Here is a 12,196-nt window from a genome sequence, read left to right as displayed (position 1 = left end):
CACTCTACCGAGAGGCGTGCAGGGTTCGGGACCTGGGGCGGCGGGGGGGAGGGGAGGGTGGTGCGGGGAGCGCACACCCGGGTGCGCAGAGCAGGGCGGGTGCCCCGGGGCGCGGCGGGAGCCCAGGCTCCTCCCCGGAGTCTCCCCGGCGCTGAACTCTGCCCCGGACGCGCCCTGCGGGGCGGAGCCCAATCTAGACGCCGAGGAGCCACCGGCGCCCCACGGAGCCGACCCAGGCCGGAGGCGGGAGAGCAGCGCCGGGACCCCGCACTGGCTCAGCGCGCTCCCTGGGAGGCGAGCCCCGGCGGTCGGCGATCTCGCCCCTGTGGCGCGCGCCAGGCCACTCCCCGCCACCCCTGCCCAGGTGAGTGGGCGCCCGGGGCCCTCGGAGCAGCTCAGTGCACCCCGGGCATACACCGGTCTTGGTGAGGAGGATATTCCTTTCTGTAAACCTCTCTGTGTCCTGGGTTCTGATTCCTTGGCTGAGAAGTTTCTGCTCTGGAAGAGAAAGAGTTGCCTTCCCCCACCTTCACCCCCCCTCCCCGGAGAAGGAACAACCCTCCTTAGCCCGGTGCACACTGGTTATTTATTTAGGTCAGTGTTTTAGGTTAGACCTCCTTTGCCAGGAGGTCTCCACGACTGGGAGGACCGGAAGACTTGCTGTCGCCTTGGAACGCCCGCATGGTTGCTTTGACAGGTCACCTGGGCCCACAACGTTTAAGAGCACAGATGAATGAATAAAGGTGGTTGTCTTACCCTTCGTTCATTCGTGCTGGCTCCTGTAGCCGCCGGTGTAGCAAAAAGAGAACTGCCCACTGGTTGACAGTTTGCTACCCTCGTGGGATGGTGGAGCTGGAAGTTACAGAGCGCTGGGTAGTTGTGCAAAGGAGCAGTATTATCTTACTGAAGAATAGCGCAGCGTAGTGCAAAAGTAGTTTTTGGATTGGGTGAAGACATGGCTGTAAGCTTTTCAGCCTTCTTCAGAAGAGGGGGGGAATAGACATAGGTAAGATCAGAAGAAGCGTTTAGCCCCAAAGGTGACTGGGCTGTGTCTGACTACCCTTATACTATCCTTGTTATTTTAGGAATCAAAACTCTCTTTACTTTCTTGGTATCCATAGACCAAATGAAGCATCAAAGGGAATTCTTCTCCATTTGCAATAGGGAAAAGATAATCTGTCCTTTTGATTTTGCCTAATGCTATTAAATCTTCAGTTCTGCAGAAGCCTGGTTTTTCAGAAATATGATCTGAGCCAGAGTCTCAGGTACCCTGGCAGACACAATTGGTGCTGTTGTTTCCTTTACTGGCCTGTCTCCCTCTCCCTCTCTCACAGCCCCACCCCTCCCCAACACTGAGAGTTTGAGAGTGAAGGTCCCTGACACAGAGGAATTTGTGCCTAAGGCAGGGAATACCCTGGTGGCTGCTCAGCTACTTGGAGAAAGAATGAAAACAGCTTACACGTCCTGAGACTCTGGCAAATTTCATAAGGTTCCTGTCTTTGTGATTTGCTAAGTAAATTTGGTAGATAAACTTGCACTAACTAAAAAGAGACTTTTGAAATAAATACCGACACTACTTCAGTTATATCATTCACCTTTATGATTTGGTGAATTAATAATAACAGTCATGTTATTTGTTAGCTGATCGATTTACAATGTGCTGGACAGCGAGCTTGAGTTGCCATCCAAATCCTGACTGATGCTGAAAAATTAGGTGTATATTTATTTGTTTGGAATAATGACTGAAAAAGGAAGGAGCGGAAGGTTTTGGAGGGAATCTAAAAGTATTTTAAAGGAGTGGTTTCAAATCTTTTGAACTGGGATATTTACAGAAAAATTATAGGCCATTTATCAATAGAAAAGTTCATAATGGCAGAATGTTACTATCAATTTAATAACATGTTCAAGTGAATTTGCGTTTTAAGAAGCGTGAAAACAGTCATCTACATGGGTTTGTAGAAAACAAAAGCAAGAGTGTGAGCACATTCAGTGTTAGACAATAATTGGTGCATATGTGGGCCCACTCACGCATTTCTTGAGCACCTGTTGAGTAGGCCACCGTGTTCGGAGTTCAAGTCAGGAGGGGGCGGTGGATACAGCTTTGTGTAAGTAAGAAATAAGTCACATTCCTGTCCTCGTGGAGTTTACACAATGCTGGAGTCCTCCAGGACACCTGAAGCTCATAGATAAGAACCGTATCAATGATCATCCATCAATTTTGGCAGTAACTGAAACTAGATCATCTTCAAATCACACACTCTGTACGGATTTCAATAGTCAACTCTCAAAATTGTAAAGGAACTTATATTTTATTCAGGTCAGTGTTTTTCTCTTTTGCTTCGGTTGGGGAAGAACTTGGAAATCACGTGTTCTGGGTTTAATATTAAGAAAAATTGAGATATTAAGCCTGAAATAGCTAACTATCAATTTCATGCCAGTTAAATAAAAACCAAACTTTCACTGTGGATGCCAGTAATTTAGCATATAAATCAATGAATGAGAAACTTCAAATTGAGAAGCTTCTATCTTATCAGATTATTTTGTCCTATAAATTAGAAAAATATGACTGCAATTATATTTTACCCCAGAGGAAAAGACTTATTTTACCCAAGGTATTTTCGCTTGTTGTTGTTGTTGTTGTTGCTGTTTTTTTTTTTTTAAACAGCTTCTTGGAGGCATACTTTACATACTGTAAAATATATCCAAGTGTGTAATCCAATGATTTTTAGTAAATTTATGGAATTGTGACCAAAGGCCAATCCATCACTGCCATCCAATTTTAGAACATTCTCATTATCCCTGAAAGACTCCACCTGCCTATGTGTTATGACCATCCTCAACCCCATTCCCAGACAACCACTGATCTATTTTCTCTCTCTTTTGATTTGACTTTCTGGACATTTCACACAAATGGGATGACAAAATATATATAGTCTTTAGCATCTAGTTTCCTTCATGTAGAACAGTGTTTTTGAGGGTCATACATGAGGTGTAGCGTGTATCAGTAGTTGGTTCCTTTTTATTGCTAACTAATATTCATTCCGTGGTGTAGCTAGCCCACATTTTGTTCACCAGTGGGTAGATATTTCTGCATTTACCTTTAAGTGGTAAGACAGATACTGTGGTCCAGCTTCCATGGTAGCATAATGTGAAATAATTGTAGGATCCAACCTCTTATTTATACTTATGAAAAATATATTCATGGTATGGAATACACCAATAGTTTCTGTGTTTGCCATAACTGTGATCTTTCTATGACGCTCCCACAAAAAGAGTAAATAGTCAACCCTGTGCAAGGAACAGAAAGCATGAGTCATTTGGTATTCTAGGTTGGACTCGGAAGATGTTTCACTCTTTTTTTTTTTTTTTTTTAATGTTTATTTATTTTTTTTAGAGAGAAAGACAGAGGGTGAGCAGGGGAGGGGTAGAGAGAGAGGGAGACACAGAATCCAAAGCAGGCTCCAGGCTCTAAGCTGTCAGCCCATGAACCGTGAGATTATGACCTGAGGCAAAGTCGGACATTTAACCAACTTGAGCCACGCAGGCGCCCGGAAGATGTTTCACTCTTGACATTAATATTTGCGAAGAGACTACATCTCCTTTGCTACCTGCTCTTCACAAATGATGCATTTAGAGTGGGCGAATTTTGATGATTGTTTTACTTAACAGTGATAACTGAAGTACTCTCAAAAATATGAGTGCTTCCTAATAACATATTTTAATGGCACACCTAACGTAAAGCATATCAGAAATTTCTAGCACTGCAAAAGCACTGACCTTTGCTTTCCCTTTCTTAGGAATCAGGAACCTTGAACAGCAGCTCAGTCAGAACCCCCACTCACCCTGCTTTGTGCGGACTACTACAGCAAATGCATTCTTAGGTTACACTTGACAATTGATGCTTAAACATCCTCTTAGAAGGATTTCTCCGGTTGAGTAGAAACCCTTCTAGTCAAAGTTGGCAGATTCTGTGAAACTCAAGAGAAGACAATATGTCTCTTCATGCGTGGAAGTGACTGCTGACATTACACTTTCCTACTGGGGAAAAAAGAGCATTAATATAATTTAAAGGTTGATTTTATTGATGACTTGGAATGCAAAGGATTTTATTTTTAAAATTCTAAAATTTGAAAGCAAGATAGTTTAGATTAAATAATGTAGTTTTCCAAAGCTGAATGTGCTGAATAGAACTCGGTTGTTTTTTTTTTTTTTTCTTCTTCTTCTTCTTCTTTCTGCTTGAAATACCGGAACAACTTGCTGAAATCCCTTGGGTGAGAACACTGTGGTTTTGATGATCTGTGATTGGATGAATTAATCAGTCTCCACTGGTAATGTCTTTTTTTTTTTTTTTTAACTTGGTAAGGTTCAAAAACTTCTAGAAGAAGTGCATTTTTCTAGACTTCCACTGACAGTGTCATTCCAAATGTCTTCTAAGAGTCATATACCATTTACAAGAACCTGTCATCACCCTTCCCACTTTTATATGCTCTGAAATTGGTGGGGACATGCACGCATTCTTTCTTTTTAATGTTTATTTATTTTTTTGAGAGAGAAAGAGAGAGCAATCAAGCAGGGGAGGTGCAGAGAGAGAATCCCAAGCAGGCTCCACACTGTCAGCACAGAGCCTGACGTGGGGCTCAATACTACGAACTGTGAGATCATGACCTGAGCCAAAATCAAGAGTTGGACGCTTAACCAACTGAGCCACCCAGTTGCCCTAGTAGTTCATTCTTCCCTACTGATGACTGAGATTCAACCTGTGGATGAATATTTGAATTTTCCCCAGTGTTTGGCAAATAGAAACATTTGTGCTTTATGGAACATAGAGCTTCATTTAACTTGGGTAGATACCTAGAAGTGGGATTGCTGGGTTGTACAGTGTGTGCATAGCTTTATAAGAAACAGCCTAAGGGCTCTCCAACATGGCTGCCCCTTTTGCATACCTGTCAGCAACAGACAGGAATTCCAGTTGTTCTACATCCTCATTCAAACCTGGTATTTTCTGTCTTGCCCCCTCAGTAGATAATTTTTTCAATGCAGGAAATTATGTTGAGGCGAAACTATTCCAAGATGAGTTTCAGAAGCTAAAGACATGCAGTAGATTCCTGAGCCCTCCACTCTTCAAATATTTTATAAAGCCACAACAGAAATTTTCCAAAAGGGCACCTTCCTTGTAAATTTACCCATGACTCAGATATATATCATTAATGTGTGCTGCTTTTCATTTTCTCTTCACTGATAAGTCGTAAGTGGCTTCTGAGTTGTTAACTGAGGTCAGAGCAGAAAGAATAGTTGACTGATTGGGGGTGGGTGGTGGAGGGTGGATAGTGAGGGGACAGCTGAGCTTAGACATTGACACTTCCAAGTGATGTCCTGTAATCAAATGTCCTCAATAAGCTGTGGTCCGAACCCACTGTTTTTTACACCATGAAGCCATACTGCTTCGGTTCGTGGAATAAATCTACTGAGACAGAAACATCTGCTCATGTTTCAAAAGGACACACTGGGGAGCTCACAGCAGGAGTAAATTGACTGTTACTTAGTGACCTGACTACTATACTAACTTGGGCCTAAGAAATTAGACTTAGAAACCCATTCAGAATTCAGCAGAAAGCAAGGTAGTAAGTTGGAAAGAGCTAGGAGACTTATGGCTTGCGATCCACGACCATCATTAACTAGCTGTCTTTGCTTAATCTTGTTCAGCCTCATTTCCTCATCTGTAAAATGGTAATAATGACACCAACCTCTCAGGGTGTTTATGAGGATTATTAAAGGCAGCAAACTCTAGCTTGAATATAGTAGGCACTCAGCAGGCTCTGGTCTCTTTTCCCTAGTCTTCCCAAATTGGAATGGATTCATGTGATTTGTACCTTTTGTAGTTTAGCTGCTATACTGGGCACTAGGTGACATCTTCAGCTGTTTTCAAAATTTCAAATTATGCCAACGAACTATGAAGATAGATTATTTCATTACAAAGATACCTGGATTAAGGTCACTTCCCCTGGGCTCAAGTGGAGAGGTCAGTTTATGACCCTGAGAAATTTATATCACTTTTCTGTGACTTGGTTGCATTATACCTATCTATATGGGTGGATTTAAATATAGCCACAGATATACAGATAATAGATATAGCACAGTATATTGTAATGATCAATTTTGACAATATAGGGAAAATGATTTTTAGTAAATGGCACAGTGTTTGTCAATTGCAATTATTTGTATATTGTATTTGTGCCAATGTTTTGATCCTTTTAAAAAATGAAATAGCTTTTATTTCATATCTAAGAGCTTTCTATAGCATGGGTCAGGATGTAGATATATGTTTGTATACATATGAGTGTCACAAATGAATAAAATTAATTCTGCTTAAAAAATCTTAGATTATTACTTGAAAACAGTGTTATTATTACTTGAGCTCAGTGCTAACATGCATGGCTTTTGAAATACTGTTTGTTATGTTCAGGTAAACTGCACAGTCACCTGAGATTTAGCCAGCTGACACTGGATGTCACCATTGTGCTGTGTAATGCAGTTGCAGACCAGGTGTGCTGTTTAATATTCAGCACACGGTCAGTCTCGCCAAGGGCTTGGAGATATGTTAGCTTTTTTCCCTCACATAACCTAATTACCCTTGTTCACTTTTGTTGCAACTTACTTTTTCAGTTTCTAATATCTAAGCTCCAAACAATAGTGACCAAGAATGATGAAACAATATTCAATATTGTTAGCTCAGAACCGAGAAACTGACAACTCAGAAACTGTGCTAAAACCAGTCGGGGCTCCTGGTTGCAAACCAGTCAGTTAAGCGAATTGATTCTAGATAAGTTGAAAAGGAGCTTACTGGTTTGGAAATGGGAGAATCCAGTGTGCTGGTACTTGATCAAAGATCAGCTGTCACGAGAGTAAGATAGAGTCCTGGCATCGCCACTGGTCCCTAGATACCTCCACTGGTGTTGCTGCCATCTGGACACAAAGCCCCGCTCTATGCCAGGCTCCTTCCCTTCCCAGGAGAATTATGGGGCTTTCACTGCCTCCAGCTTCAGCATGCCAAGGGCCAATCCCTGAGTGCTGTTTCCAGATGGGAGCACTCAAGTGGCTCACTTTCTCCAACCCAGGGAGTGAGGAAGAACAAGTAAGGGACCTTTCCTGCAAAGACTCATACAGGTGTGATTCCACATAATCTGGGGAGGAGATTCAAGTGCTGGACAGTCAAAACACGCACTTATCCACCATGGTGCCTTTCAGGTAACGCCCATAGAAGTGAGTTGAGAATACCGCTGTGCAGTCAGCTGAATTTTATTGTCTCTTCTGTGCACGGACCTGGAGTCCCTTGCATATGCCTTGTGGCACACTTTCTCCCGCACTTTGCTACACCCTGCCTTTCCTTCAACCTTGAGAGAGCCATACCAGCCAGGAGTAGACCTGTTTGAAGTAGCTAAGGAGACACCTCCTCTAGTCAACTGGAAGTCTTAACAAGTTTCAGTATTAAAAAAAAAAAAAAAATCCCTGCTACATTGAAAGAAAAGAAAAAGAAGTGGCAGGCTACACTGCATACCTTGTTGTTCCAAGAACATTTTTCCAAGCAACTTCCAGCCTTTCTCTTGCTCCCTGCTTTGCCTGGCATCCTCTTCTCCCAGGTGGCCACACAAATTCAGTCTTTTTAGTCAAGTCTTCTGCTTGAACGCCACCTCTTCAGACGGGCCTTCCCTCTCCACTGACCCAAAACAGCACCTCCTTTTATTTTGTTGCCCTTCGCTACTTTTCTCCATCTCTCTTGTCACCCACCTCTCGCTACATTCCCTGTGTATTCACTGGTTTGTTCAATGTCTGTCTCCTCTCCGTACTGAAAGTCCCGTGAAGGCAGGGTGTCTGGTGCACTTCTGTGGCCACAGCACCCGACACAGCTGTATTCTAATGAATATTTAATATATGAATGAATCCATCAAAGGTTACCTTTGTTAGCATCTCTAGAGTATAAACAGTTCCCGTATTCATTTCCTGGGACTGCTCTGACAGAGTACCACAAGCTAAGTGGCGTAAACGTAGTAATTTCTTGTCTCACTGTTGTGGAAGCTGGAAGTCCAAGGTCAAGGTGTTGGTCGGGGTAGGGTCTTCCGAGGCTGTGAGGAAGAGTCTGTTCCATGTTTTTCCTCCAGCTTCTGGTGGTTTGCTTGCCATTTTAGGTATTCTTTGGCAGGTAGAAGCATCACCTTGTTCTCTATCTTCAACTTTATGTGGCATTCTCCTGTGTACCCCTGTGTCCAAATTTTTATAAAAACAGCAGTCATGATGGATGAAGGGCCCAGCCTACTCCAGTGTGACTTCGTTTAACTAATTACATCGGTAATAATCCTATTTCCTAATAAGGTTACATTCTCAGATACTGGGGGTCAAGACTTCAACATAGGAATGGGGAGGGAGCAAAATCCAGCTCCATAACAGGGGCTTTGATGTGTTTATTGTATAATGGATAAGCCATTCTTATGTCATTAAATAGAGAAGTAGGTTTAGTTACATTATCCTGGGCGCCCATGGATGTGTTGGTTGATCACACAGATTACAATTAATGCTTATGAATGGCTTTATACATTGTAAACTATTCATTATATGTTAGCTTAATCAGGTGATGAATTATTGATGTGTTATTGAGAAAGAACCAATACCGTGGATTTGCCAGTCTTAAAATCCCAGAAGCAGATTTTCCTTTACAGCCCGCTCAGTCTGCAGACTGTTTGAAATATTACCTGGTTCTTCTTCTCTACTACTCAGATTGCTTATCAGCAGTCATTGTGGATAATGGATACATATTTTATTTACTCATTGGACAAACACATACAAATCATTTATTATGTGCTAGGTGCTGTTTTAAGTGCTTGGAAAATGTTAATTCACAAACAACCTCATATTGTTTATATTTCTATCATTATTCATTATTAATTTTATCTGAATTTTACTGCTAAGGAACCTGAGGCGCAAAGAAGTTAAGAAACTTGCCCAAGGTCACACAGCTGCTGAGTGCCCAGTTGTAGAATGTTCTTTCTTGACAGAAAGCCTCGTAGAACAACTCAGTGTGTGACAGAACAAAGCAGAACTGCTTTGGTTCACGTGGAGGTGGCAAAGCCACCACTTAGCACCACTCCTTCCTCCTGGGAGCCCTGCTCGAAAAGCCCTGATCTAGAAACTAACACCTTTTGGCACGATGCCACTTGGAAGCTCTCTTCAATCCACTCTAGCATAAAACAAATAAAATTCTTTTCTCGCTTTACTTAACTGATTGTGTTTTATTTTGAAAATTTTATCTGCCTAATCTACTCTTGGCAGAAATCAAATGCTAAGATGGATTTTCCCCAGGATGGTAATGCCATATGGCAATTTGGACTTTGCTGGATTAAGCTCCCCTTGGACTTCTTTATACAAATCAAGGGCACAAAAATTTCCTGAATCAAAGAGAGAACATTTGAATAGAGTTGGGTATAAACTTTGCAACCAGATAAGCATGAACTGACCCCTCTGTTATAGGCTGCACGTCTTCTGTGGTTATTAATAATACAAAATAATAGGAGTGACCATATTAACCATTACTGTCCATTAGTGCCTTGTGCAACCAACAAATTGAAAAAAAAAAAAAAAACCCTCAGAGACACCTGGATAGCTCAGTCGTTAAGCCACCGACTTCAGTTCAGTTCATGATCTTGCAGTTCAGGAGTTCCAGACCCGCGTCAGGCTCTGTACTGACAGCTCAGAGCCTGGAGCCTGCTTCAGGTTCTGTGGTCCTTCTCTCTCTGCCCCTCCCCTGCTCACACTCTGTCTCTCTCTCTCTCTCTCTCAAAAATAAATAAAACATTTTAAAAAAATGCTCAGAGAGGTGCCTGGGTGGCTCACTTGGTTAAGCAACTGACTCTTGATCTCTGCTCAGGTGATGATCTCATAGTTTGTGAGTTCGAGCCCCGTGTCAGGCTCTGTGCTGCTTGGAATTCTCTCTCCCTCTCTTTCTGCCCCTACTCCACTCGTGCTCTCACTCTCTCAAAATAAATAAATAAAATTAAAAAAAATTACAAACGTAGGTGTTTTACCTCTATTTTACAGATACAGGTAAGTCGAGGCTAAAATTTTATGTAACTTGTTTAAGATAGCCCAACCAGTGAGTGGAGGAGATACGATAATTTGAGAAATATCAATGATTAAGGAGCATAATTCCTTGATATTAAGAATAAAAGGCATGAGGGGTGCCTGGGTGGCTCAGTCGGTTGAGCGTCCGACTTCAGTTCAGGTCACGATCTCGTGGTCCATGAGTTCAAGCCCCGCGTTGGGCTCTGGGCTGATGGCTCAGAGCCTGGAGCCTGCTTCCGATTCTGTGTCTCCCTCTCTCTCTGCCCCTCCCCCATTCATGCTTTGTCTTTCTCTGTCTCAAAAATAAATAAAATGTAAAAAAAAAATTAAAAAAAAAAGAATAAAAGGCATGAAAGAGAGTGTATTTAGGATATATAACATGAGGCCCAATGTGATTTTCAAATTATGAAAGACTGTGAGAATCCATCAGAACCCTTTCTGAAGAGTGGTTAATTCCTGTTCTGAAATGCCCCTTATCATTTGTTAATGTACACAGTGTGTAATGCACTAAAAAGAAAAAAAGAATGCAAATCAATCAAATGGGACCATAGATCAAGGGGGACTGAACTGGAGAACAAAACAGAACTCAGACCCAACTGATTATTCTGCTTGCCTATATTTTCCCACAGATTGTGCTACACCCTAACCCAGGGGGCAGCAAACTTTTGCTGTAGAGGACCAGATCGTAAATATTTGAGACATTGCTTGCCACATATTTTCCCTGTCAGAACCACTCGACTCCACTGTTGTAGGGCGAAAGCAAAAGCACAGACAATATGTAAATGAATGGCTGTGGTTATCGTAAATCTTCATTTGTGGACACGAAATCCTTACTTGATATAGTTTTCATGTGTCACAAAATGTTGTTCTTGTTTTGATTTTTGGGGTGTGTGTGTGCGTGTGTGTGTGTGTATGTGTGTGTGCTGGACCATTAAAAGCTGTAAGAACCATTGTTAGTTCCTAGGCTTTGCAAGTAGGTGGGAAGCCAGACTGGGCTCACGTGGTTTGCTGACCATGCCCTTCTAGTTTATAGACACACTATTTATTGTCTCTGTAGATGTTGCTTTTATTTCAAGTTTCATTTAAATGCTGTTTTGGGACCAAGAACTTCATCCCAGAAGAGATGTCAGAGGACTGAGTACCAGAGGCACCTCCACTCACAGACTGCAAACAAGACTTGCTGAATTGCAGCTGCCAAATCAACTTCAGGCAAAACAAATAGAAGCCATTGTGGCTAAGAGGATTTATGATAAAATGGAAAATTCTTGGCATACTCTGTCAATTTCATTGAAGATTAAAGGATAAACACAGGACTTTGAGTTATCCCAGAAGCTATCTGGTTTTAAAATGATGCTAGCAAAAAATATGAAAATTCTTCGTGTGCTTTAACAGCACAGGTCATTGATAAATTTTAAATTTTTTTTTTTTTTCTCACTAGGGAAGCCAGGCTTAATGTGATGGAAACACTCTTGAACTTGGTGTCCAGAAGACAAAGGCTTGAGTTACAGCTCTATTAGTTTTACTGTGACCTTGGGTAAGTTACCACCTATGGGAGTCTTGGCTTCCTTATCAGCAAGATGATATGAATAATCCTACCTCACAGGGCATTTCGCTTTACTTATTTTATTTTTTTTTGTTCTTTACTATTTATTATGAAAATTTCAAACAGAAATAGACAGAGGAGTGTGCCCTTGCCTGCTTCAACAACTCCCTGCATTTTGCCAAACTTCTTTCATCTTTACCCCACCAGATTTTTTTTCTCTACTAGAGCATTTCACAGCAATTGCAAATGTAATATTATTTTACCTGCAAATATTTCAGTCTCTATGACTAACAGAAAAGATCTTTCAAAAGATCTATCATAATTCTAATATCATACCTAGCAAAACTAGTGATTCTTTAACATCATCTATTATCCAGTCAGTGTTAAAATCCCCCCAGCTGTCTCAAAAATGACTTTATGTAACTGGTTTATTTGAAACAAGAGCCAAAGAAGATCCAGATATTGCATTTGGTCACATGTTTCTTAAGAGCCTTAATTTATGGCAATTTTCCTTCTCTTCTCCCCCATCTAACTTTATATAGT

At 41.6% G+C, this 12,196-nt stretch overlaps 1 protein-coding gene and 1 long non-coding RNA gene across 2 annotated transcripts in view; one reads left to right on the top strand and one right to left on the bottom strand.

The window, feature by feature from the left end:
• Positions 1 to 252: 252 nt before the first annotated feature.
• On the bottom strand, positions 253 to 11,626 carry LOC123587469. Its single transcript, XR_006707336.1, has 3 exons — positions 11,546 to 11,626; positions 534 to 538; positions 253 to 356 (listed from the first exon to the last, which is right to left on the bottom strand). It is a non-coding gene; the product is annotated as an uncharacterized LOC123587469 (long non-coding RNA).
• Positions 11,543 to 12,196, top strand: part of CCDC68 (coiled-coil domain containing 68) — a 41,129-nt gene continuing 40,475 nt past the window's right edge. Inside the window, exon 1 of the mRNA XM_045457283.1 lies at positions 11,543 to 11,644. The gene's annotated coding sequence lies outside the window, so the exon portion shown is untranslated. The remainder of the gene's footprint in view (positions 11,645 to 12,196) is intronic.

This window comes from Leopardus geoffroyi, chromosome D3 (genome assembly GCF_018350155.1).
Source record: "Leopardus geoffroyi isolate Oge1 chromosome D3, O.geoffroyi_Oge1_pat1.0, whole genome shotgun sequence".
Taxonomy (NCBI): domain Eukaryota; kingdom Metazoa; phylum Chordata; class Mammalia; order Carnivora; family Felidae; genus Leopardus; species Leopardus geoffroyi.
The sequence above is the reverse complement of the archived record's forward strand: the minus strand, read 5'-3'. Positions and strand labels throughout refer to the sequence as shown.